A 25,006-nucleotide genomic window follows, 5' to 3' on the forward strand; every position below is an offset into this window, starting at 1 on the left:
CACATCAATGCACAGATCCATAGGATTTGTACAGTTTATGGTTTTCCAATTATGTGGAACTAAAAACAGAGATAAAAAACAACAGGAGCACACAAGTTGGATCCTGTTACAGTGGCATGCCACCACCTTCTCAGCCAGGCAGCAAACAGTATAATTAGACTAATTGTCATGCAATAAATTCCCATCCAGACATGAAAGAATTTGGGAGGGAAACATTACTAATTATCCACATAGTTTGCACCCCATTTTCAGGGTGCCGGGACAAGATGTATGTTTCATTCCAGGGATTTTCTCTGAGATTTAATTAGAATAAAACTCACAAGTTGAAGCAGAGTTCACTGAAACTATGTGCATCAACCACAGAGATAAAATGCACCTAGGTAGTTTATAGTTTGTGATTTCTAAAGGGATTGGACCTTTGGCGAGGGAGAAAAAGGCACACACACACACACGTGTACACACGCGACGTGGGAGGTAGAGGAGCTGTAGTTGTGCCTGTTTGAATGGGCCACTTCAGCTGAACGGATGTATGAATGGTTTATCTCCTCATGTTGAGTTCAACTCCACTTTGTTCTCATTGTCAGCTCTGCAATGCCACTCTGATTAAGGCGAGGCGCCACGGGCACATCGAGAAGAAAAAGAGAAAGAAAGAAGAAAAAATCCTTTCATCCTATTGGAATGGAATTTCATATGTTGAATATAGTCACAGACTCAACACATTATAATTAACATATTCAACTTAGCTAATGTTTCATGAAGCGCACAAATTTGCATATCAGAACACTTTCTCAGCGGATTAAGTGAGAGTGCATTTTTTCTGTTTCATTCTGATGAATAATTAAATAAAAGGTTTTTCTTTTTGATGAATTATTTACAAATATGCAAAACAATTTTTTTTTGCTTATTTCATGTAAAATACATCAGACAATAGAAATGACAAAAGATGCCATTTCTAAAATCCTGTGAATTATGGTCTTTTAAAAGCAGCGTGCGAAATTTGGTGGACTTATCTATAGGTTAAGGAAAAGAAACTGCTTTGCATACAGAACATATATCAGTTTGGACCTGATTTTTTATTTTTTTTTTTTTACCTAGTTTATGCTGTAAAAAAAAAACAAAAAACAAAAAAAAAAACATATAAAATGTTGTTTTGATACTTGTCCCATCTTTTTGGAAAATACTGCAAAATGGTAAATGGACTGCATTTCTATAGCTCTTTTCTCAAAGGACTTTACAATGTCTAACTCACATTCACACACACGCTCTCTGAAGGGGACAGGGATTGAACCAGGAACCCTCCGATTACCAGATGATGGCCCCGCCTCCTGAGCTACGCTGCCCCCTTGTCAAACACAAGTACAGTAGGTGCAAAATCTGATAATAGAGAATTCAACCCGGCCAAAATCAACATTTTTTCCTTGCTTCATCTGAAGAGCACAGTGACTAATTGGGTTTGCACATTAGGAGCCAGTCAGGTTGGTGAGGCCTAAGATGGCCTGCTCTGCTGCATAAACCATTTCTGCTTTCAGTCCACACTGATTGAAAAATGGTTACTTTTGTCTCCAAATTAGCAGTCTTGTAACAAATCGTTGCTCTCAGCTCCATCACCAGCATCTTTGTCATTTTCTCTTTTGAGTCCGGAGCCAAGGGAAATCAGGAAAATGCATTAGCCGGGTGGTTTTAGCTGTTTTTCTCCCCATTCACTCGTCCAGTCCATGGAAGCATAGTCCTGCCCTGTGGGCCTGCATGACAAGGGCGGAGGAAATGGCTTGGCATTAATGGCGGCTTTGATTACTCTCCTGTCACTAATGTAGCCAACATGAAAGACAACAAGAAGAGTGGGGTAACTTCAGCCCCAATCAAAGGGAATCTGACTGCAGTCTGTATGTAGCCAGGCTATACTTACCGCCCCAGCTGGAAATGCACAGGCTCTTGGGGCATACTTACGAAAACGGAGACACAAAGACCAAATGCAAAGACGGCCAAGCCAGCTATTACTGACTGAGGAGGTCAGGGGAAGAAGCCGGGATCATTTCTCTCGTCTCCCTCCTCCTTTAGGGCTTCTATAGAATCAGAAAACAGAGGGGTCCCTGTCCTGCTCTTCACCGTGCTGCTTGTTATCTGCCCGCTGATGCGACAGGCTGGCCGAGCAGCAGAGGCGCCCAGCTTTGAGTTACCTAGGAGAAGGGAGATGGCTTTAGGTGAGGCAGCTATACAACCTGCCTAAAGACACGGTGTAGTGTTACATCGCTGGAGAGAGAGAGAGAGAGGTGGAGTGAAATGCAAGAAGACTGTGTTAAAAGGGTAAATGGTGCGTGTGTGTGTGCGTGTGTCCATTTGGAAGTGTTTCCAAGGTGTGCCAGTAATGCGTATGTGTGTAGAATGGAGTTTTAGTTATACAAGGATTTCTGGGGGATATACTAAATGCAACCACAGGACGTGCATATCATGGGTGTCATTACCAAATTGGGACCCCTGCCCAATATGGATCACTATAATTAATCCTTTCTCTGAACGTAACCATTAACCTTACCACTTTGTGTGTGTGTGTGTGTGTGGTCCAAATCTGAGAAGGCTCCAAATTGGGCTGCCACAGTGGATATGCACACCCAGCAGGTGCATTTAGTATTTCTGGTGTCTCTCAGAGCTGCTGTGGAGGGGAAAAAATAAATGCTTGCACCTCAGTAGACTGAAGCCCAATGGAAATAGAAAGAGGTAGAGCTGAAATCATGAAACTTTAAACTCTACAAAGCCTTGCTCATTCTTCCAGTTCAAACAAGCCATGTGAGTGTAGCTGGTTGGCAGCATCATGAATGACATGGTCATGAGTGAGAGGAATGTACATTTTGACCAGAATTCGACCAGGCTCTGGCTCTTTAGCTCCGGCCATTGAGGTTTAACTCACCCAATTAGATTATTCCTGCAACTGGAGCATCTCTGCCTCCAAGAAATGTTTGTGCAGCTAAAACTCCAGCCTCCGATCTACAAAGTCCAACCTGACATATGCGTGTCTCCGTGCGCATTGCTGTGTCATGTAAAACCCGACAGTGTGTTCAAAGTGCAGACGTGCCATTATCCATCCAGGTCACAGTGGGACCCGGTGCCCAGTGGAGCCATTTAGCTCTGGTGCAATGCCAACCTGAGTAATTCTAGATCCGCATGTCAGCTTCTCCCATCCCCGACAGACCAGCTGAGAAGATTACACAGAAGCGCTAAAGAGGGACCACGGTACTAACTGATAAGGAATTAATTTGAAGGGTTTCATTCCAATCCATTTTTTTAAAAAAAGATTTCTAACTTTTAAAGCTGCATCAGGCTTGTTATGTAATGCAACACCCAGCCCGTATAATTAGCTGTTACTATCTGAGCTTTCCAAATTTTAGGGCATGTCCCTCGGTAAGTATTGTTATTTTCCTGATGCCGCTCCAATATAATTAATAGTCAATTAAGAATTCCTCTTCCTGTAATTGTAGCCTGTTGCTTTATTTTAATAAATAGCTTCACACGGTATAATGAATTCATACTGTAGCATAAAACAAGATACTGCGGTGCCTGTGCAAATATAGTGCTTGATACTTGATGACAAACAGTGCTTGGTGGGATGAAGGGTGAGCAACAGCCGGGAGCGGGGGGCGAGAAATGGGCGGCGGGTTCATCCAGGACATGACAGCAGTGTTAGTCCCCAACTTCCTGTCCCTCCCCGGAGACTTAAAGATGCTGTCCTGTCCTCTCACAGCCGTCTGTTTGTCTTTCACACAGGTCATGTTTATTCATGACCTTCAGTAAAATCAGCGCTTGTAATAATAATATTCCAGCCGACGGTTTAACTGAAGTTGAGACCATTATTGTGCTCTGATAGAGCGTAATCTCCCTGACTCAACACCTAATTACTGTTCTGCCTAGCTGTGCCGTATCCGCCCCCAAATACTCGACTGTCCACTGGCACCCCATCCTGTTTGGCAGATCGTCAAATAATCATCCATAACAAGAATAAGAAAAATAGACATGTTTGAGGTGTCAGGCTGTAAGGCACATGTGCTAGCCAGTGTGTGTTTCAATCAAACTGCCCGTGGTTTAAATCACAAATAATGACTGGAATAATGAAAAGTATCTATCTCCCTCCATTAAAATGGCCTAGATTTGTCCTGTTTGTCCAAATTAGAGTGCCAGGTATAGAAATTGCTAAAACTTAAATGTTGAATACAAAACTTTCTACTGGGAAAAAAAAAAAAAAAAAACTTCATTCAACAGTGGGATAGCTGAAAAAGATAGCTGAACCTTTCACCTTCTCCACCTGCCACTATTTAGTTAGCCTTAATTAATACATTCTATATAATATCCTGACTTGTTAAGCAAACATTGCAATTTACCCAGCAACATCCAAAATATTCAATAGTGATGAATATTTCATGCCAGTGAGCATTTTGTAACAGCATGGTATGTGTAAAATCTCATTTTACACCCAAAATAAGGTGATAATAATTTTTTGTTTGTTTTTTTAAGCACTTATTATCCTTTCTTAATTTAATCCTTTCATTATGGAGTTTCCTAAAGGGAAACGTGAGATGCTGTTGTGTAAAACACTTACGAGAGACAAAAAGAAGTGATGTTATCTGTTTTAAGTCCTCTAAATCTATTTTTTGTGGCCGTGCACTCCCCATGACATAGTTAATGACATGAGACAGGACACCAGCAAGCTATAAAGCCGCAGTGTGTCACGCTGCGGAGCTGTGTGACCCCGCTGTGAGGTTGTGCCGTGATGTAAAATAATGTAGGCCATGTCCAGCTGTTTCCAGATAGTCACACTGCCCTGGCCTCAGCATCTCCCCCGGACACACACACACACACACACACAGGCACACACTCACACTCATCATCGCTCTACACTTTTCAGCCTGAAGAACTCTTTGTGGTTGTAGGGAATGTGTGTGTGTGTATGTCTGGGTGTGTGTCTGCATACGCATTTGAAATTCCGCTTTTCCACCTGCTCACTCAGCATCAAAACTCAAAGGAAATAGCATTGCCTGGGGTTCACATCTCCCTCTCTCGCTTTCTCTCTCTCTCTGTCCCTCCCTCTCTCTCTCTCTCTCTCTCTCACTTGTGCGCACTCGGTTGCTCGCCCTATCACAGATGTGGATGTGATTCCCCTGAGCGCTCTTAGTCTGTGCCTGGGAGTTCATTTAATGTCAGGCCCTGCGTTATTGACTGGAGCCTGCACAATGGTTACAACACATGTCCACGAGACGCTCGCCCCTGCTGGAAATGAATCCGTCCTCAACAGAAACATCGGTGCCATTCTCTCCTCCTTTCATTGCCCGATCATAATTCTATTAGCGCGCCCTATTCAGGAATGGCCTGATAAGTCCGCGGCACAATGAGCGGCACGATGGAGAGGTTCTTCTGGGGTTTGGATGGCGCCGGCCCGTACGATGTTTCACAGAGCCTTGGCTTTGTTCTCGGTGGTGTAGCCTCCAGCAGCCGCTGCCGGTGCAGTAAGCCCCAGTCTATCAGCTCTGAGGGGCTCCGTGGGCTTAGCAAAGGCCTCATGGCTTTCATGCTCTGTTTCGGATGCCAAATATGGCACGAAATAGCATCTTGTATGTCTGTGTGTGTGTGTGTGTGTGCATGAGAAAAAAATACACATAACTAAGCAAACCTAGACAGACACAGCCTAAACACACACAGACATGCAAGCACACTGGCACACCCATACACGCACTTAATCACACTGAATCGTCTCTGCTGCCTCAGGGAATATGCAGTTGTGTATATGCATGCTTGTATGTATGTGTGTGTCTGTCTGTGTGTGTGTGTGTGTGGATGCCAGTGACTGGGCCAGTCTCTCAAAGGAAGATTAATATTGCTTGTGCCCGTCTCCAGTGTGTGTTTGTGCCATCACGCTGTGTCAAACAGAGCACTATAATCTGGGCTGGACGGCCGCTGGCACCCTGGTATTCTGACTTACGCCTAGAATTGGAGAAGGATGTTTTCCATATTGCCATCCTGACTCTGAATCAAAATTTGATCTTTATTTTAAGCCACATTTTAGCCAAACCGGTTGCAAGAGGCTGACAAGAAACGCTGGATACGAGGTTTAATAAGCTCACCAGCAGTTCAGACCGTCAGCTGCTCTTTTTAAACTGCAGCCTCTGTCCATACAGTGCGGTGGAAAATGCAGGTTTTCGCAGCATACCTCACATTTTCGCAGCGGAGGTACACAATACCATCAAGACATCAAAACATGAGTTACAGTTTCTCCTGGGCTTTATTTTAAATAACAGGGTAAGAAAAGAATGCTCAGGAAGAAAATCCCTCACATTTTTTGTTTTGCTGGTCTGTTTCCATGTTGAGGCCTGCAATAACGATAAAGGCTCAAAGTGAATTTGACTGGCATTATTCAACTGTTAAAAAAATATGTGTTAAAAAATATATTATGCAGGTTTTCTGAATGCTCAATTTTATTTGATGAGGGCATTCTGTGATTGGTTATGTCTCAGTAGAATGTAGTTCTAATCCGTACCTTCGCTGCGGATTAATGTGCGTCATGAAGCCTTGCTGCTGTGTCTTGTAGGCTAATGTTAGCCAGCCACATATACAGAGAGAGGTCTGAATCATGACACATAGCGTCAGATGACCTTCAGTGTCAATGCACATCTACAATCAGCATGCATCTTTTGAAATGTAAAGCCGCGTAACAGGCGAGATAATGGACGGCGATGAGGTCCTCTGGTGAAAAATGATGACCTTCACAGTGCAACGCCTTCCTCTATGTATTGGAGATACATCGCCATCATCATTATTTTTCAATAGAGGGCCACCTATTTGTGTTGTTATCCCTTACTTAATCCAAAATTGTAAGAAATCAGAATATTGAATCACGATAGTTACAGAATTGCAATATGCATGGAATTTGTATTCAAGTATTGTGAATTGTATCATATTGGGGCGTTTCTACCAATTCCCATCCCTACTATGTATTAATGTGTGTGTGTGTGTGCTTGTGTAAGGTCAGGAGCTCCAACCTTCACTTCTATGATGTAGTGATGAACGAAGCCCATTAAGCCGCTGCTGCCGTGGGGCTTCAGCGGTTGTTGCTGTGCATCACTGTGCGGAAGTGAAGTGAAAGGCAGGCTTATTCACTTTTATGTGAACGGTGAGACACAGAGAGAAAGAGACAGGGAGAGATGCCTAAAGGGTTTGATGGATGGAAAGAGGGCCAGGAGGGAAAAAAAAATAAATAAAAAGAATGATGAAGGGCAAAGTGCAGGGACATGTAAAGAGAACTCATCAGAGGGGAACGCCGAGCCGAGGCCAGTCCTTGTGTTAATACATAATGCTGCTTCAGTAAAGCCAAACATTTCCTCCGCATCATTAAAATATAATTGGCGTGCTTGTTGCAGGCACCGATTATGAAAAATACATTGCAAAACATTCTCATTTTTCTTCTCATACTGTACCATCTTTCCTCTCTCTTCTCCCGTTGCCACCCATGCTGCTCCGCTGTGGGATCTCCCGGTTTCTCACTCCTCCTTCCGAAATGTTCACCCTCTCATTTTCCCCCTCAACAGCCCCTCTTCCCTATCTTTCCCTTTGTCCCTCCATCTCTGCCTCTTCCTCGTCTTCCCGCCTGCATTGTGTCCATTAGGATGTAAGCACAGTAACGCCGGGCCTTCTCGGTAATACCTTCTAATAAATCCATTGCACGCTGCGAGAGCAAAAGGGCGGATGAAGGGATTGAAGGATGGAAGAGAGAGGAGGGGGGGATGGCTGCGATGAAGAGGAGGAGGGCAGGCATGAATAATGAAAAAGCGCCAGAAGAGCCCATGCTGTCCCATCAGGCTCAGCGACACCCCGGCATCCTCCCGAGCTGTTTTGGTTATGGGCAGATGAAGGCGGTGTGCACAGGGGGGGAGAGGCAGATAGAGCCGCGGAAGAATGGCCTGAGAAGTGAGCGAGTGGCGCTACGTGCTCGGAGTGCTAAGGGCTAAAAGCGAGGCGAGCAGAGGAGCTGATAATTAGCAGTAATTGTTGTTCAGGGAGGGAAAAAGGCAATTGGTTCGGATTTCATCTCAGGCACTTGTGCGCTCATGTCTGCGAGTTTCTCCTGTGCTGCCTTCAGAGCTCGCTCCAAACCTCTCTTGCTCTGCATTTCGCGCGATCACAGCCTCGTAGAGAAATTCGGTGCTCAACATTGAATCTTATTATCTAGTAGCCGTGTAGTTTTTCAAGCTAGGAAGGTTAATATTAAACTCAAAGTGACTCACAGCTACCTTTTTTTGTTTGTCCTTGTGGTCTGTGTGTAGGTAGAGGAGAGGCAATCTGCGATGCCTGCACTGCAAAAGGAAATCAAAACAAGAGAAAATGAAACGCCCACAAGAAAGCTGCAGGCAGCCGTTAGAAACAAGATACATTGTCCTGCTACTGTGAATTTTAAACTCAAATGAAAACAGTATTTCTGCATGTGAATTGGTGCTATTTCATACATATTTGTCACTGAAAAGGGTCTTTGTATGGGCATCGTGTACCTGCCCCAGAATCGCTACTTTGCATCAAGTCTAGACGAGGCCGTGCGCTCTGATTGGTTGATCATAGGCGGTTGTATGCATGCGAAATCAATGACATGTTCATCAGTGCAGAAGTGTCAAAGCCTCAGTATAATATGTACGCTTTACATTGCGTTCAGCGTAACATACACAGCAAAATCAGATGGATTGAAGCAGTTACAGCCTTCAAAATTTGAAAATTTATTTGATTTTTTTCCAACGCTGGAGAATAGAACCAAAAATCATCCTAATCCTAATCACACCTGTAGCATTGGAGAAATTATGTGTGGATAGAGCTTGAATCCATTCACATTCTGTTGATTTTTAATAACAGCGCCCCCATCAGGCCAACTTGTATCAAAATCGTGTTCCTTGCATTGTGGAAAATCAATAGATTGTAATTCTTCGGTACTTTTTAACAGGATGGGACTGTTTATTGGAATCCATTATGTCACAATACAAAAATATGACGATATGTGTGGCAGAAAAATGAATCCTGATATTTGCTACATGACTTGCCCATAACATTTTCACAAACTGCCCATCAAAATCACTTTATTCACACTTAGTAAAGACGTATTTTTTTCAGCTGTTTACATTTTAGCACATCGTCTCGGGCTTATAATGAATCACGAAACCATATTGTGACACAAGCATGTTTTCTCATCCCTCTTAGGTTTATTGCGCAAAGTAAACTAATTTGAAACACTTAAAACTTTTTGCACAGTAAACCTCTAATCACTGTAATCTCCTGAAGATGGTTTTCTGTTTTAGGGTGCAGGTCTCACACATGTTGTCAGCCAGAGAGGGAAACTAATGATCCCTGTGGGGGAATTGCAGAGTGGCCTCAGAAAATTAACAGCATGCATGCGGGCATAACACACCAGACCAGAAAGTGTCATGAAGAAGGTGTGATGCTGAGCTCACGCTGCAGATCTGTGGTAGAGATACATGTGAAAAGATAGCGCTGTAAAACCAAGCTTTCCTCTGCACCGGGGACTGCCTGGGGGAAGAGAGGCTGGGAAAAAGAGGCTGAAACGCAGACATAAAACAAGAGGCGGAATGACCATGGAGGAGCCATAAAGGAGAAGCGCTGTTTGTACTTACTGAGGCTGGGCTCGCAGGCTTCTGTGGCTGCACACTGGGGAGAAAAGCCCTGTTTAGGTGAGTGAGCTCACAAAGCAAGAAAAATTGTGGTTTGAGAAACCGCTCGACAATGTCGTCCAGTTACCCTCGAAAACGAAAAAAAAGGCCCTCGAAAAAAGGCTTGAAACTTAAGAGACTTATTCCTCTCAGTGGTTTTAAAGCACTGTTTGGGACTGTGGGGGATTAATCATTTTGAAACTGAGTATTTTTTTTAAGTGGACTTTGGTTTTTAGTTGACTGTGCCACAACGTCTCTCAACTTCTAAACACAAATTGGTATCACAAAAACAGATCACTAAATCAATAGACAAATTTATCAAAAGATATGCAGTATGCTTCTATTTCTTAGTTGCGTCAAGCTGACATGTGTGAATCCATGTTTTTCTGTTTTTTTCTTAGGCTATTTATTGCTATTTTTCATTTAAAGTGGCAATAATCAAAATTTCCAAGGGCCATTTTGAGTGAAGACCGTGAGGATTGAACTGACAAATGTGTGCAATGACAACGTAATTTAATGAGTCTATATGGTTCTCATAGTTCACCTGAGTCACTGATAAATGACATGCTTGTTCCATATTTTCATCAGCTGAGTCAATGGCTCTTTTTTGTGTTTTCACTCATTGAAATTTTAAGGAACTGTTTTGAATTCCCATTTCTTTTGTTACACTAACATTCGCAACATTGCAGCAGGAAGTCCTGCTTTACTGCAGTCTTTCTCTCCTCATCTCTGCCGTTCACCTTCTCTGAGATTCTGGTCAAGTGTACTTTACTGTACTGTCCTTTTGTCTGTAACTAAATGCGCTGCCGCTGTCTTGGCACCTTTGTAACCTTCCTGTGCCTCGGTGGGACTAAGAAAAGTTGAAAACATTTTGAAAATGAGCACATTTATTGATTAAATTATACATATTTACACCAAAGGGAAGCCATGTTTTATGGGTAGTGTGATGCTAACACTGCATTTCTCAGGATGAATTAAACCAATGGATGAACTCTGAGGAGCACCACTCATCTTAAATAATACTCAGATGTGTTTTAAAAGGTTAATTTGAGAGGGAAATATATAGCTTCATGGAGGAAAGTTATGTATAACTTGTAGTGAGTTGCATTTTGTATCTGTGTCTGTATAAGATGACATTTGTGAGCCCATATAACAGAGAGAGATCCATACTTCTTTTTTTATTCAAGTGAATATTATGATATTTTCTGTAGGGCCCTGGGGCTCTGTCTATAGGCAGCTGTGTAAATTGCAAACACACTGATACCACAATCTTGCTGGGCTTATTGGACGAAAAATGAAGCGAAAATGCTTTTATAAGTAACTAATGAGCACAAGTAATTTTGGATGTCGGCTGACGATAATGATTCAAAAGTATTTTCAATCCACACTACAAGGCATCGTATTAAAATGTATCCATTTTGTGCATGTGTCTGGAAAAAAATCTGTTTTCTGTGGCTGAACAGGCCATGTCACTGTGGCCAGAGGGCCCAAACCACCACAAAAAGATGCATTTTCACATTTAATTAGTGTAGTGGAGACATAGCCTAAGACGCCCCGACCTTTGACCCAGTTGGAGTCCACTCAATTCTCATTAGTGAGGACAATAGCACTGGTTTTCTTAACCCCACCTACTGTACCGTACAGTTACCAGATGAGCTGGTCAATTCCAATTTCTTTGTGGTGATTGCAACTCTGTCACAAACACGGCAACGTCTGCTCAATGGGCCAGGAACACACACACACATACACACACACACACACACCTACCTGCAGAGACGCACACGTAATACAAGAGTGGCTGGCTACTGTTGACACAAGAAGAGGCTGCATCAATCTTGTCATCAAAAATCAACATGTTCGTGTGTGTGTGTTTGCGTGGGTGTGTATGCACACACTCACGGCACTGTTTGTGTGTGAATGCGTGTGGGTGCATGGGAATAGTTTTTCGTATGTGTGTGTGTGTGTGTGCGTGTATGTTTAGAAATGAGATTCACCTTTTGCTCCGCACTAGGTTTTACTGGACGGCGGGTCGATAGATCAATGCTGAGTGGAAGGCACACACTCAGCAGAGCCAGAATAGCTCTGGAAAGGCCACGGCAATCAGTTTTACCGAAGCCTGTCCTCTAATCATCTGCCTGGTATTCTGATGCTGAATGGAGGCTATTGTTACAAACTGGCACTTACAGCACTTGAAAATGAAGTCAGATATGCTGCAGTTACAGATATGGATAATTGAATTTGATGACAAATGTGTCTGAGGCTTAATTTTGTATTAATGCTGTTTTATATCGCCATTTAAGCACATGTCGGGAGGCAGATTGGGTCATTTTAGTCCACACTAATCCACAGAAATCTGGAAATGCATCTTTATTTTTCCATTTTGCCATTCGGTCCACTCTGAAAGAGTGCTTTTGAGTTTTGTGATGTCTGAAGTATGACCGTCGTATGATCCTGGCTGGAAGCAAAACAGTCACCGTGCAGGATGAAGTTACCAGTGTTGCTCTGTGCCTGCTTATTAAAGAAATGTGAGCGCTTTCGGTGTTTTGGAGTGGATGGACAACTTTTTGAAAAGTTTGAAAACACCAGTGTGGGATGATAATGATGCAATCTGTGTTCTCAGATTTCTCCGGAATAGTGTGGCCTTAGATAAACTGGAGGCAGAGTTGCTCTCGTCATTGGTTGAGTTAAAAGCTATGTTTTGGATTCGACATACAATATATATTATATACAAAAAAAGTGAATGGTAATGTTAACAGAGTGCTTACATGGATATTTATCTTAATAAAAAAGTCAGTAAAAGTCTAACATGTGTCATCATTCTTACCTTTTTATGTGAGAAATTGCCTGAGGTTGTTCTGAGATTATTTCTGCCCCTGACCTGCAGGCCTTTGGGCTGCCATCATCAGATGTTCACTGTCCTTTACTGAGATCAAATCCACTCAGTCATTTGTAGAATATTTCCTGCTACAGATCACACATAAAAGCAGTGCCTTAAATGAAGAGTTTTTAATTACCATCTTATGTTTTTTTTCCCCTTCATTTATTCAAATGCTAAAATGTTGGCATGCACTAGCAGCAGCCCCATTTTGCATTTGTTCTGTTCAATTAATCAAAACCGCACTGAAATTGCACTTTTGACTACTTTTAACTATAAATTACAAGAGATAGTTTTTTTTGTTGTTTTTAGAAGGAAAAATGTGTCTGGTGTTCTGCTGCAGAGCTGAACTCTTGACCCACACATTAAATCAAATTGCATATCAGATAAAAAATCTTGGATTCATTCAAACTGAGCAAATCCTCAACATTTGCATCTCATTTTCTCCCCAATACAATTTTGCCAGCCCTAGAAAGGAAATTCAGCAGGAAAAGCTGTGTACACACGTATCATAATATATATTACAAATACAATACGCAGCTGTGTACATGCACAGTCCATACAGGCGCACATTATAATGTGATTATTTGGTCAATGCGCAGGCCTGGTTGATACACACTGGAGCAGCTCCATGGTAGCTGACTGATGGTGGTGGCGCTTCATTGATGTCATGTGTTTGAAACCTGAATGAATGGGAAGATTAAGGATCATCTTTTATACCATACAAGAAATTCATCATCTCTCCTTCCCACTCACCAAGACACACACATATGTAATCCACCTCTGCTTTAGAAATGGAGATTAGAAAACGATTGGTGCCTGGTTCGGGAGTCCTTTATATAGGAATTCAATGATGCATGTTTACATTTCTGCTAAGAGATTCAGTTTAAGTCTTCCGCACGTTTAGCATGCCTTCGTTTTTCACATTTTTCATTTAGCGCATGGAAAATGGGATTGCTTCCTCTCATTGTGGAAAACCTGGAAGTGTTTGAATCGCTTTGCAGAGAATTTTGTCTCCCTCCATCTCCCTTCATCTATCTATCTATCTATCTATCTATCTATCTATCTATCTAGTTTACAGTCAACCCATATACTGGCTGCAAAGTGGCCATCTATCATTCCTCCCCTTCTCTCGCTTCCTCTATCCATTTCTCCCTCCCTCATCTTAAATGCATCCCTCAGCTAAAAGCTACACATTTTGACTCTGAAGTAGCCATCCATCCATCCATCCGTCCGTCCCCCTCCTCATTCCTCCCTTATCCATCATCCTATATTCTGCTCATCCACTCCACTTCAACTTCAAGGTGGAAGGGATGATATTAGGCGTTTTGAAATGCTTAATTGCATTCTCAAGCTCAATTTTTAATCAAAGGCAATTTAATTAACTTGGAGCCCTTCCTGATTTCCTGCTGGCTTTGATGCACTTTAAATGAAATGAGAAATGATTAGTTATTTTCCGAGGAATATTGTGGCTCAGGGAGGAGGGCTGCTGGAAGTGTCTCGTCGCTTGTCTCCTCTCGGCGCGCTGCCGTGCGAGCGCTGGCCCGGCCCAGCCGAGGCAGTAAGGCCATCGCCTTTGGGATGTGATAGGACAGGATGGCGTTGTTGTGTTTGACCGCGAGATGCAGATGGAAGCAAGCCGACAGAGGTAGCCGTGTTGATGTTTATTTCTAAGAAAGGTTAGGGGGAGGAAGATAAGATGAGAAGAGATGCTATGTTAGGGCATGTGCTGTTGGGAGGAGGCGTCCCGTGCAGATTAGGAGATAGAGCTGGCTGTCAGAGGCAGCGGTAAATCTGTCTCAGATTATGTTTAGATGATGGCTTCATCTTTATGGCCTGTTTATCTGCCCAGGATATTTACAGGATGACATGACAACGGCTCAGGCAGCAGGAGAGGAAGAGGAGGCCTGATGCAGTATTGAGCGCTGTAGCTCCTGGGATATTATCAAACAGGCCTGTCAGCTTAGTGCTGCGTGGATTCGTGGAAGGTCTGTGTGTGTGTGTGTGTGTGTCTGTATATTTGTGTATTTTTGCATGTGTGTCCCTCTCTGCAAGGGACCTGATCTATATAGGGAGAATGACAATGCAAATCCATCAAGACTTTGACTGCAGTCCAAACCCCGGCACACACACGCCAGCATGGGTTGCCCTATTTGTGAAAGTTAAAGTGGTAATCCTGATTTTTTTTTCTTTTTCCTTTTTTTTTCTATTTTGGTCTCATATTTGTTGCTCAGCGCTCATCACTTCTGTGTTCCTGCACTGCAATTTTTTCAGAGATCATCTGTCCGTCAAACAGTGTGGGAGGTGCTGTGATGTAATTCTCCTGTTGATGAAATTGCCTGTAGGTGGCGCTCTTCTTTGTCTGCCATGGTGGCTGTTACTGCCCATGCTAACTACCCCATAGGCTAGACTGATGTCTGATACGAGCAAATATCACATTTGTGGCCCTATGCAATATTTTCTACAACTCTGGGATATCATGAGAATAAAGAGAATAAAGAGAAAAAAATCTGAATTATTATTATTTTTTTGTAAATATTTGTGGCGATAAAAACAATTTACAAAAAAACAGAAGGTATATATTTATGTTGTAGCTCCTGTATGTCTTCTGTAGAGGACATCAGGACTTAAGTCAGCCCTCGTGGCGCTGACCACTGCTGCGAGGCTCCAGCTGACATGAAGCTGCGCCAAACTCTCCCAAAAATCCTCACCTTAACAAGCCATTCTCTCTCACACTGTTTTTTTTTTCCTGTCGAAATCGTGTTTTTCTTCCAAAAGCGTTTTTCAACCACCGCTCTCGGCTTCACTCCACTCGCAGCTCCGGAAAAGCTGACATCCAAAGCTTGGGTCCCGACCTCCAAGTGTTTCAGTCTGCTCAAAGCATAAAATTCTGTGATATAACAGTGATATATTGAATAACGATAATAATCAGGTATTCATGTGTACAGTGCGCGTTTTCAAGATGTGGATATCGTTATATAATACTAGGCTGTTACATCAATCAGACTTTACATGCTGTAGCCAAACAGACATTTTCTTCATTGAAAATATCACAGATTATTACTTTAAGTGCTTTCAAACGGGAGAAGGCTTCCCTGTTGCAGGATTATCAAGCCGCCGTTTGTTTGCGACTGTATGTGTCTGTATGCGCGTGCGATTTGCCCCATGTTGCCGGTGCAGAGCCATTTCACCTTTCAGCCCCCTGTCTCTCGCCGTGGTCTTAAAAGCCTCTCACTAACAATCTAGCGGGACAGGCATCTTCCAGCGGGCGTCTCCCCCTGCCCGCCCACATCTCACAGCAAACACATTTCATGGTGTCTTGCCACGCGCTAAACCTCTAATAGCTGTGTTTTGCTCAGTGATTTTCATTCAGGACTATTTTTAGCCAAAACACAGACCTCTTTGAAGTGGCTCCCGATATAAAAAGAAATACTGTGTGTTGTATTCTGAAGGCGCTGGCTACTTATTCAAGAGGAGTGTATTTACATGGTGCTGGCCCTGAGGAAACACAGGCTAAAACTAAAGCAGGATGGAGTCGTTTTTTTTTTTTTTTTTTTTTTTCAATCATTAACTGTATTACATAATTCATGGTATTAACATTATCTTTATTCATACTTATTGTGTAATATATGTGAATTATGATAGCGCCCGCAAACTGGAGTGCACACACATTCACCATGAATACACTGTGGTTTTCCATGGAGAATAGCTGATTTCTAAATGGGGTCGGGTTTAACGAGGATTTTTTCATGGACTTTGCATGTTTGTGTGTGTGTGTGTATTTTTTATTTATTTTTTATTTTTTTTACCCTGTCAGTCAGGCTAGCTGTCAGCTAGCTAGCTCTCTATTCTTTCATCACTTGCCAGTGTGTGTGTGTGTGTGTGTGTGTGTGTGTGTGTGTCTGGGCGTGTGTCTCTTGCTTTTTGTGAGTGTATATATATGCATATTTGTGGCTGTGTGTGTCTACTCCTGCTCTGTCTGTCCTTTGTGTGTGAGTGTGTGTGTGTGTCAGAGAGAGAGAGAGAGAGAGAGCTTGGCTGGAAGGAAACAGCTGTCTCTCTGCATGTCAGCCCTGCTTTCTGAAGGAGTTAGGGAGTAAAGGAGGAGGAAGAGGAGGAGGGGGAGGAAGAGGACGAGTGCTGCCATGCCTGGGGAACTGTCACAGCAGCTCTACACATGAATCAAGCCACAAAAACACACACACACACACACACTCAAACCTGGCACACACCCACCCAAATCACTGTGTGAAGGTGATTTATAAAGCCCTCGGGTGATTATGACGCTGTCGGTAAAATTTTTACTACCTGACTAATTGTTATGGCTGAAACTGATATTTCTGGACTGAAATTCAAATCTGATAGCATTAAATTTGACCTTTTTCATGCCTTTTTCAAGACTTATGGTTTCCCATAGAATTTTATTTGTTTCAGGGTGGAGAAGCCTCTGGAACCCACCCTGTTAGGTAACACTTTATAATAATAACACTTAATAACCAATCAATTCTCTGCAGTTCAATTCACTATCAAACAAGGAAATGATAATAATGTTTGCTAAATATTAGTAATGCTTTACAGATACACACAAAATAACTAAGCAGTGTTCATATGCTCACACCACAGCCAGGCACTGTGTGGTACAAATGTAACGTGACAGAGGTTACACACAGAGGTGGAAAGTAACTCAGTACATAAATTGAGTAAATAACATAAATTATAGCATTACAAAAAATTAGTAAACATTATTAATTTCTAATTTATTGTTTGTTAAGAGGAAAACAACTTTAACTGAAGTTCAATTAACTATCAATTTACCATTTATTAATGCTGGTTATTATAGTGTTACCAGTTATTTTAGCAGCTCTTTAAGCCAAGGTGACCTACCGCAGCTGTTCAGGAAACTCAGGGAAATATTTGGCCTTTATATGGAAATAAAATAAAGAAACAACAACAAATCATTGAGTATTATAAAATGAATAACTACAATATGTTTTACAAGCTGTTTTGTTGTAGCTGTGGTCAGTGAGGAGCCTCCATATTGGTGCCAGACAATATGAACGGCCAGTGTCAACCTCCTTTCAACATATATATACATTTCTTTTTTTCTTTCTTTTTCTTTCTTTCCTTCTTTGTCTTGTCCTCTCCCATCTCATCTTCCACATGCCTTATACACACAGTATACTCATATACCTGCTCCCACTCACAGCTGTCACAGCTTTCCACTGCTGCAAACATTTTTCCGTGGTGGAGGAATACAGAGGTAAACCGAGCCGCGCATCGTGAGACCCAAACTGCGCAGGTACGCCTCTCTCATCTGCTGGCGAAGGGCTTTTTTCTCAATTTATCAAATGTCATTGCTCAAAAGGTCAGGCTTGACACGTGTTATGCTTGAGATAAAACAACGTGCCTCCTCCTCTCATCTCTGGTGTGTGTGTGTGTGTGTGTGTGTGTGTGTGTGTGTGGTTGTGTGTGTTTTTTCTTTGACCCGTATATGGGATTCGGTATTTTCCCCTCTCAAGCGTTTAAAGCTCACCTGATGGCACAAAGCGCAACATCCCCCCCTTGAGGTTTGCAAAAAGTAGTCTCTTTTCTCACAAAGCCTCTCTTGGTCTTGTGTGTGTGTGTGTGTGTCTGTGTGTCTGTGTGTGTGTGTGCATGCATATACAGTGTGTGCGTGTGTATTTTTGGGTACGTGTGTGTACATTAACAGTGTGTGAGCGTGCATGCACAGCAGCGTGCTCGCCTGTTTGACGGATGATGTGTGACAAGTGTGTGGAGTCAGCCCTTTGGTGGGAACCCGCTGGGGCTGGAAGATGCCCTTGTCCTTTTATATTTTACAGCATATCTTTTTACTCCTCCACTCTGCTTTCCTCCAAACTAAGGCCCACGACCGCAGCTATAGGCTTAAAGTGATCAATCGGCAGTTTGACTTTGAAACTAGACAAAACTCTCTCTCCGTGGTACGGCCTCGCACACCATGACAAGATGACGCATGCACAAAATAGCTGCTCTTTCCCAGCTGCTTTAATGATTATACTTCAAACCGTGTCAGATATTCCCTCTTAAAGTCACAAGGAAGCGGCGTTTCAGTGGCGTCGTGCTTCATTCCACATGTTTCCGGGTTAAACGGGACGTTGTAACTCGGCGCTTTGTGCATCATCTTGAGCTGACATGAATTCCAGATTCTCAAAAAAATGAATAAATCCCAGTGACAGGCACGCAACCGTGATTTCTTTGGAAAAGGAAACAGGGTTTTTGCGAAGTGAATACCAATAAATGCACCACCATGCCATGTCACTTTCAAAGGCGTGAAGTTGCAGGATTTATATGATAATGTATTTTCAAACATCTGTGGTGCGAGTATTAGCTGGAGTGTGCGCTTGCTCATACAACATGCACATTCGCTCAACATCCACTGTTTTCCAGGCAGTAAAAGTAAGAAAATGATCATTTTGTTGCATTTATTGTTAATGGTGCATGTTAAGATAACAAAGTGAAAAAGTCATTGCATCATGCAAATTTGCCCGGTGATGGTTCAATGCCCAAATTTCCTGTAAGGTGAGGTCAGTAAACTTCCCACAGCACACTCCGGCTCACTAAACCAGCCAGTCTGTGATGCTTTACCCCAAGTGGAGGTTTAATGCTGGTGATTCCAGCGTTTTCTGGATGGAGGCTTCGCTCATTGCTGTTGGCATTTCACTGTTAAGTTTTGATTTGTCATGTCCTGTGGATGGAGAAGTGTCCATACCCAACACCAGAATTTTACTCGGGCTAATAGAGTGACTTTACAGCCTCAAATTTAGGAAGATGGGATGCTATTCTTTACTGCTGCCCCACTTTGTAATTTAGGCTGACAAGACGGCCTACCTGTCAACACTCCTGTGTTCCCTTTTTTAACCCCCTCTACCACGCTCCTTTCCCCCATGAACCTCTTGTTCTCTGTCACAGATAACCAACCTAGTTCGTGTTTTAGGTTTAATTTATGTTGCCAGATAAGATTAAGAGACAGTCTCAACTAAATCACACGATAGGCTTTATTTTTCTCTTGCTACCTGGCAACCCATGTCCAACGCCATCTTCAAATCTGACTCATAAATGGGTGTTTTCAGGATCCACACAGAAAATGGATGTGGTATGAGTGGATATTTCATTTTTTATGCACATTGGCATTAGACTAAGTATTTTTTAGACTAAGTATGTTTTTGATGCAAATTGGGATGCTGAATTTATTTTAGTTTTTTTGTACATTACAGTACATTATAGGGAATTTTGTGATGTCTCAGAAAATGTGCCCTTTTTTTTTACAGTGTAATGGTGACAGTTATGAGATGAATGTATTTTTCTATCACAAAAAAATGGCAATGTGCAGCTTTAACTAAATGTTAAAAACAGGCAAAAGGAAATGATTCTTCCTTATCCCCTGTCTATGCCTCTGCCAGAGTGTTTCAGAGGTCATGCACACACTGCATGCACAGGTAGACTTTTCCCATTCACCTTTATATTCTCACGCTTTATATTCTCTGTGTGGTGCTGCTGGACCTCTGCTGCCCCTCCGGCTGCCAGGGTCCCTCAGAGCAGGAAGCCAAGCCAAGAATCTGTCTGACGCCCCCCCTCAGTGTAAACTATGTGTTTACAGCAGGGCCAGGGTCACCCCAGCCATGCCCCGCTCACTACATCTCACCTGCTACTTATGATAAAGGCCCTGATGCCGCTGCCAACAGGCGGTCATAGTAACGCCACCAAAACCTTCTCCAGAAATACACTCTTGCCTTCATGCTTTATGCTGGAGCGCCTCTAAAACCTTGCCGAGGAGGAAAAGAAATGGCTGCTTCAGCTGGCAGACTGTCGGCAGCTTGGCGCGCGGCATCCACTTCTCATTCAACCTAAATCCGCGGTGGATTTGTAAATATTTTAAAGGTTAAGCTCAACCAGGCAGCCCAAAGTGAAAGAGACTAGTTGTAGCTCTTGAGTAACCAACATCACATCGTCTCCCCGCCTCCCTGTTTTCTCTGAGCTTACTCCATACTGTGTATTCAAACATTTATGGAGCTCAGCAGCCAAGACTTTTATTATGCAGTCATGCATTTATGTATGTTTTCCTCCTGCTTTACGTCGACGGCGCCGCTTCCTCGTAACAGCGCGCCCCACGCATAATAGTTTGTTTGATCCAAGCATGCTCAGATCTGCTTGAACACAGGTGCTGCTGTTGGTGGATGGAAACATAATGTTACAGTACATAATGCATGTTTGTTAGTCCAAAGGGCGCCGAGAGACGTCGACTGAACTCGTCTCCGTTGCAAGTTGCCCTTCCCCCCGATTTGACTCCAATGCCTTTTCCACATCCCATCTCTATTCTTCTCGCTCCTCTCTCGCCTTCTCCTTTTCCCTCTTTTCATTCGCAGTCCCTCTCGGTCAGCGGTTGGGTGTGATGGCATGCTCTAAATAACTTTATTGACATTTGAATTGGATGCGTATCACGGTAATTATCCAGCCGTCCTGCTTCCTGGCTCACAGTCGTTGAGGGAAGTGCATCAGGGCGGTCGCATCTTGAGCCAGGAAGCAGAGAAAGAGAGAGAGAGTGTGTTCATTCAGTGCACAGTCACATGCTCACACAAAAACAAAAGCCAATGACACACACACACACTCCTGTATACACACAAACATGCACTCGCTCATCATAAATGCATCCTCGTACACAAACACATGCACAAAATGCACACAAGTGAAAGCACACACAAGTGTACCCGGGTCTTGATGGAAAGCAAACACATATAACTGCTCAGGGTTTTTGCAGATAGTCCCACCATAAGTCTGTGTGTGTGTGTGTGTGTGTGTGTGTGTGTGTGTGTGTGTGTGTGTGTGTGTTTCGAGCCCAGGAATAGCAGCTCTACTAAAGCACCTTTTGTGGTTTCTTTCCATATGGAGACGGCAATGTCGTAGGAATATGTGAAGTATGCTTGTGGATTTCTTTAAGGCTGAATGACCATGAATCATAGCACCAGAATGTTTACTCAGGCTTATCCTCCAAGAAATCTCCATGGCTACGCTCCTGTGCTGTACAGTCACCGCGGCCGTAAAGCACACGAACTCCACCAACAGCCATTTTGTCAGCTGTATTTTTATACATTTGTGAGACTTCGATTGTGTTTTTGCCATTAAATTGTCCCCCTCTGAGTTGGAAATAAACTTTTTGCCTCATATATCAATGGCTGGTGAACTAAAAAACATGTTTTTTTTTTGTTTGTTTTTTTTACTGGCAAAAATATTAATATACATGTACATTCTCTATTTTTTTCCTCAGATTTTTTTTTACTTGCTTTCAGAAAAACAAGGTTTTAAGACTGGATATGAGACTGAAGTACTTGTTTTTTTTTGTTTGTTTGTTTGTTTTTGTTTTTTTGCAGTGTGGCAGTGCATTGTAGTTATTAGAGTTGGACATTATTTCAAGCCCAAGAGGCAGGAGAATTTTCTCAACCCTTGGAGAAACTATGTAATCTTTATGTTGAACAATAAGCATGAAAATCAGCAAAAATTTGGAGTTAAAAGGTTTCCACACAGCACACACCGCACTGTATAAAGCGTCGGGTACCATGTGTTCATTTATAATTTGCACACTCACTTCAAAATTCAGAAGTACAAGAAAGATTTTTGAGGTGTACTTGAGCCTTTGAAGGTTATCGTCTCCAAAAGACTCTGCCCATATTGATTTATTTTGCAGAAACAGATTGTAACGGCTTGCGGTGCTTGATGGGCATTAATGTTTGACCCTGAACTACCCAACCACCCCCAACAACATTGATAAAATAATGATAGTGACTCCGGCAAAGTGAGTCAGTTTATATGAGATCTGAATGAGATCGTCCTGTCGAGGAGCTGAGTGCCACCGGTGTAAAAATTGACACTGCTCTCCGCTTTCAAAGTCAGTATCATTTTTCCTTGATGTAGAGAGAGGGAGAGCTGTGTCCCTGAAGCAAGGCTATCCAGAAGAGGAGAGCGATACGATCTACAGCTTTCCGCTTTCAGTGTTTTCTCTCCGCGGCCGCGAAGGAGAGAGGAACAGCTCGAGAAAACTAGTGCAGGGAAGAAATAGGGAGGGGAAAAAAATGAGAACGGGTTGTGGGAGCAGGCTGTTAGGAGATACATGTATAAAAAAGAAAGAGCTCAGCGAATATTTTAACGTTGAATAGATGCTGATACGAAGACCTGCACCGACGTTGGAAACCCATAATGAATCTCAAAAGGAAAGTTGAGAGTGTCCACGGCTGCCACCCGCATTATTTTGCAAAATCAGGACCTGCACTGCAGAAAAACTCTGTCTTAACAAGACATATAGCCTCACATTAAGCCTTGAAAATGTTGTTTCTTAACCTCAAGCTTTTCTTCAGTGCTGTCAATCCCATTGGTTGTTTCGTTATTAGAAATTCATGCTGCGTGGCCAAGCTGTGCTCAAGCCTACAGAACTTTATTTTAAATTCTAGTGGAGATCTCCGGTTATGTCCTGCTGAAGCGCAGGAAAGTGTGTATAAAATGATGCACAACACATCTAGATATTTTTATTCTGATGGAATGGTCGGATATTTTACTCAGTGCAGGTGTGATGTATAGCTTCAGTAAAGTGTTGCAACCGGCAGATACAGAGTGTGTTTCAAATATGTTTAACATTGAAAGATCAGGGTTTCCAAAGCACTTGTTTCATGAAATTTTCTGGGAGCAAGTATAAAAACGTTGAAACAGAGCAGAATAAGGCAGATCAGCCCACTAGTATCATGAAAAATGACACGTGATTCAAGATTTTGCTGTTTAGCATTGAAAACAAGTGGGATTATCTCATCTGACTGGCAGATTTTTTTCCACTCGGGTTGAGAAACGCAAGATTTTAACACTAAACATTTTTTTGCAGTGTAAAACCTCTGATTCACTTTATCTGATTTCCATATTTGCTGTTGTATATATTTACCATGCCACAATATCGTAGTATGAAAATGTTTTACTCATTTGTGCTGAACTTGACCCCCATCCCCCCGTCTTTGCATGTGGCCATCTGTCAGATACTTGCTGGGAGGTAGAAGATGGAGAGAGACAGAAAGAGCGAGAGAGACAGAGCGAGAGGAAGAGAGTGAGTGATTTTTCAGCGGATGAGTGTGTTCCTGGGCTGCATGTTGGGTTAGTTAATGACTGGTGCATATGTCAGCCACACAGCTGCGGAGTCACAATCAGCCAGCCAGCTGAGAAACGGAGTAATGGAGGATGGGCGTACAAAGAGAGAGGCGGACAGATAAAGGATTAAGCTGTGGACGCAGGAAAGCGGAGAGAAAGAGAGCGAGAGAGCGAGGGGGACAGAAAGGGAGAGGGAGGAAAAATAGGTGAGATAGAGGATATGAGGAAAATAAACAGTGTGAAGTATCCAGAGGGGATAGAGACTAGGGAGAGAGAGACGGACAGACAGAGAGAGAGAGAAGTTTGCCAAGATAGTTTCCATTCTTCTCATCCTCCCTCAGCGAGCTGAAGTAGAAATGACAGAGGCTACATTCCAATTCATTACACTATGCTGCCTTCCTGGAATGTGTTTACTGTTGTCAATAAAAAGGCAAAGAGAAGGCAATGTGTGGACGCCAAAATAACTAAAACTCTTAAAAGGAAAGTGTGAGAGACGTGTGTGTGGGGGGGCGGGTAAAACTCAATTTGCAGCCCTTCTGCATGAGGATTGCAAGTTGATGATGGACTGCACTGCTATCTTAGTATTTTTCCAGGAGGTCTGGTTTATAGCACAACATATATTCTGCATCCGGTGCTATCTATAACAGAGTGTTTTCACCCTCACTTCCTTTTGACTTTGCCTTTTTACCCCAGCCTGTCCTGTCTGTCCTGCCCCATCTTGGCCCATGTTCCATCAGCTCTGGGATTTAAGCCTTTAAGAGCCTCTTTTTCCTCCAGTAAGAGCTTTAAGGCAGAATGTGTGTGGAAAGCAGTTTTTGGGATGGATGAGAGCTTGACAGAAATAGGTACAGATAGGGAACAGGAGTGGACGCTTCAGAAGGAGTCTTTGACCTTGAATTGTTTCCGCTCTTTTGCCGCCCCACAAAACACCCTCAGCCGCTTCCAACTGGGGGCTTTTGTGAGGCAAGGACGCTGGGTTTTGTGTGTCTTGGTTATTGTTCACAAGCACTGTTCACAGTATTAGGTGCGCTCATGTGAAGCCGGAGTCATTTTTCACCAAGTGTCCAGGTCTGGAGTGAGAGATCTGCGGAAATGCTTGTGAAGTTGTGGAAACACAACTTAACAAGATAACACAAAGCCCTGATTTTTAATGTTTATGTGACAGTTGTAGTCCTCCATAGCTGCTACCTGCATTGTTTTATGAAACTGTGATCTAAATTTTTATTTTCTTGGCTTGATTTTATTCTCATGTTTGACATTCTGACGTATGTTAATGTGGGAATTGTGT

The 25,006-nt window shown here is 42.8% G+C and overlaps 1 protein-coding gene across 1 annotated transcript in view; it reads left to right on the plus strand.

The window, feature by feature from the left end:
- Positions 1 to 25,006, plus strand: part of fam20cb (FAM20C golgi associated secretory pathway kinase b) — a 61,810-nt gene that overhangs the window by 23,727 nt on the left and 13,077 nt on the right. The window lies entirely within an intron of this gene.

This window comes from Myripristis murdjan, chromosome 19, assembly GCF_902150065.1.
Source record: "Myripristis murdjan chromosome 19, fMyrMur1.1, whole genome shotgun sequence".
NCBI classification, from domain to species: Eukaryota; Metazoa; Chordata; class Actinopteri; order Holocentriformes; family Holocentridae; genus Myripristis; species Myripristis murdjan.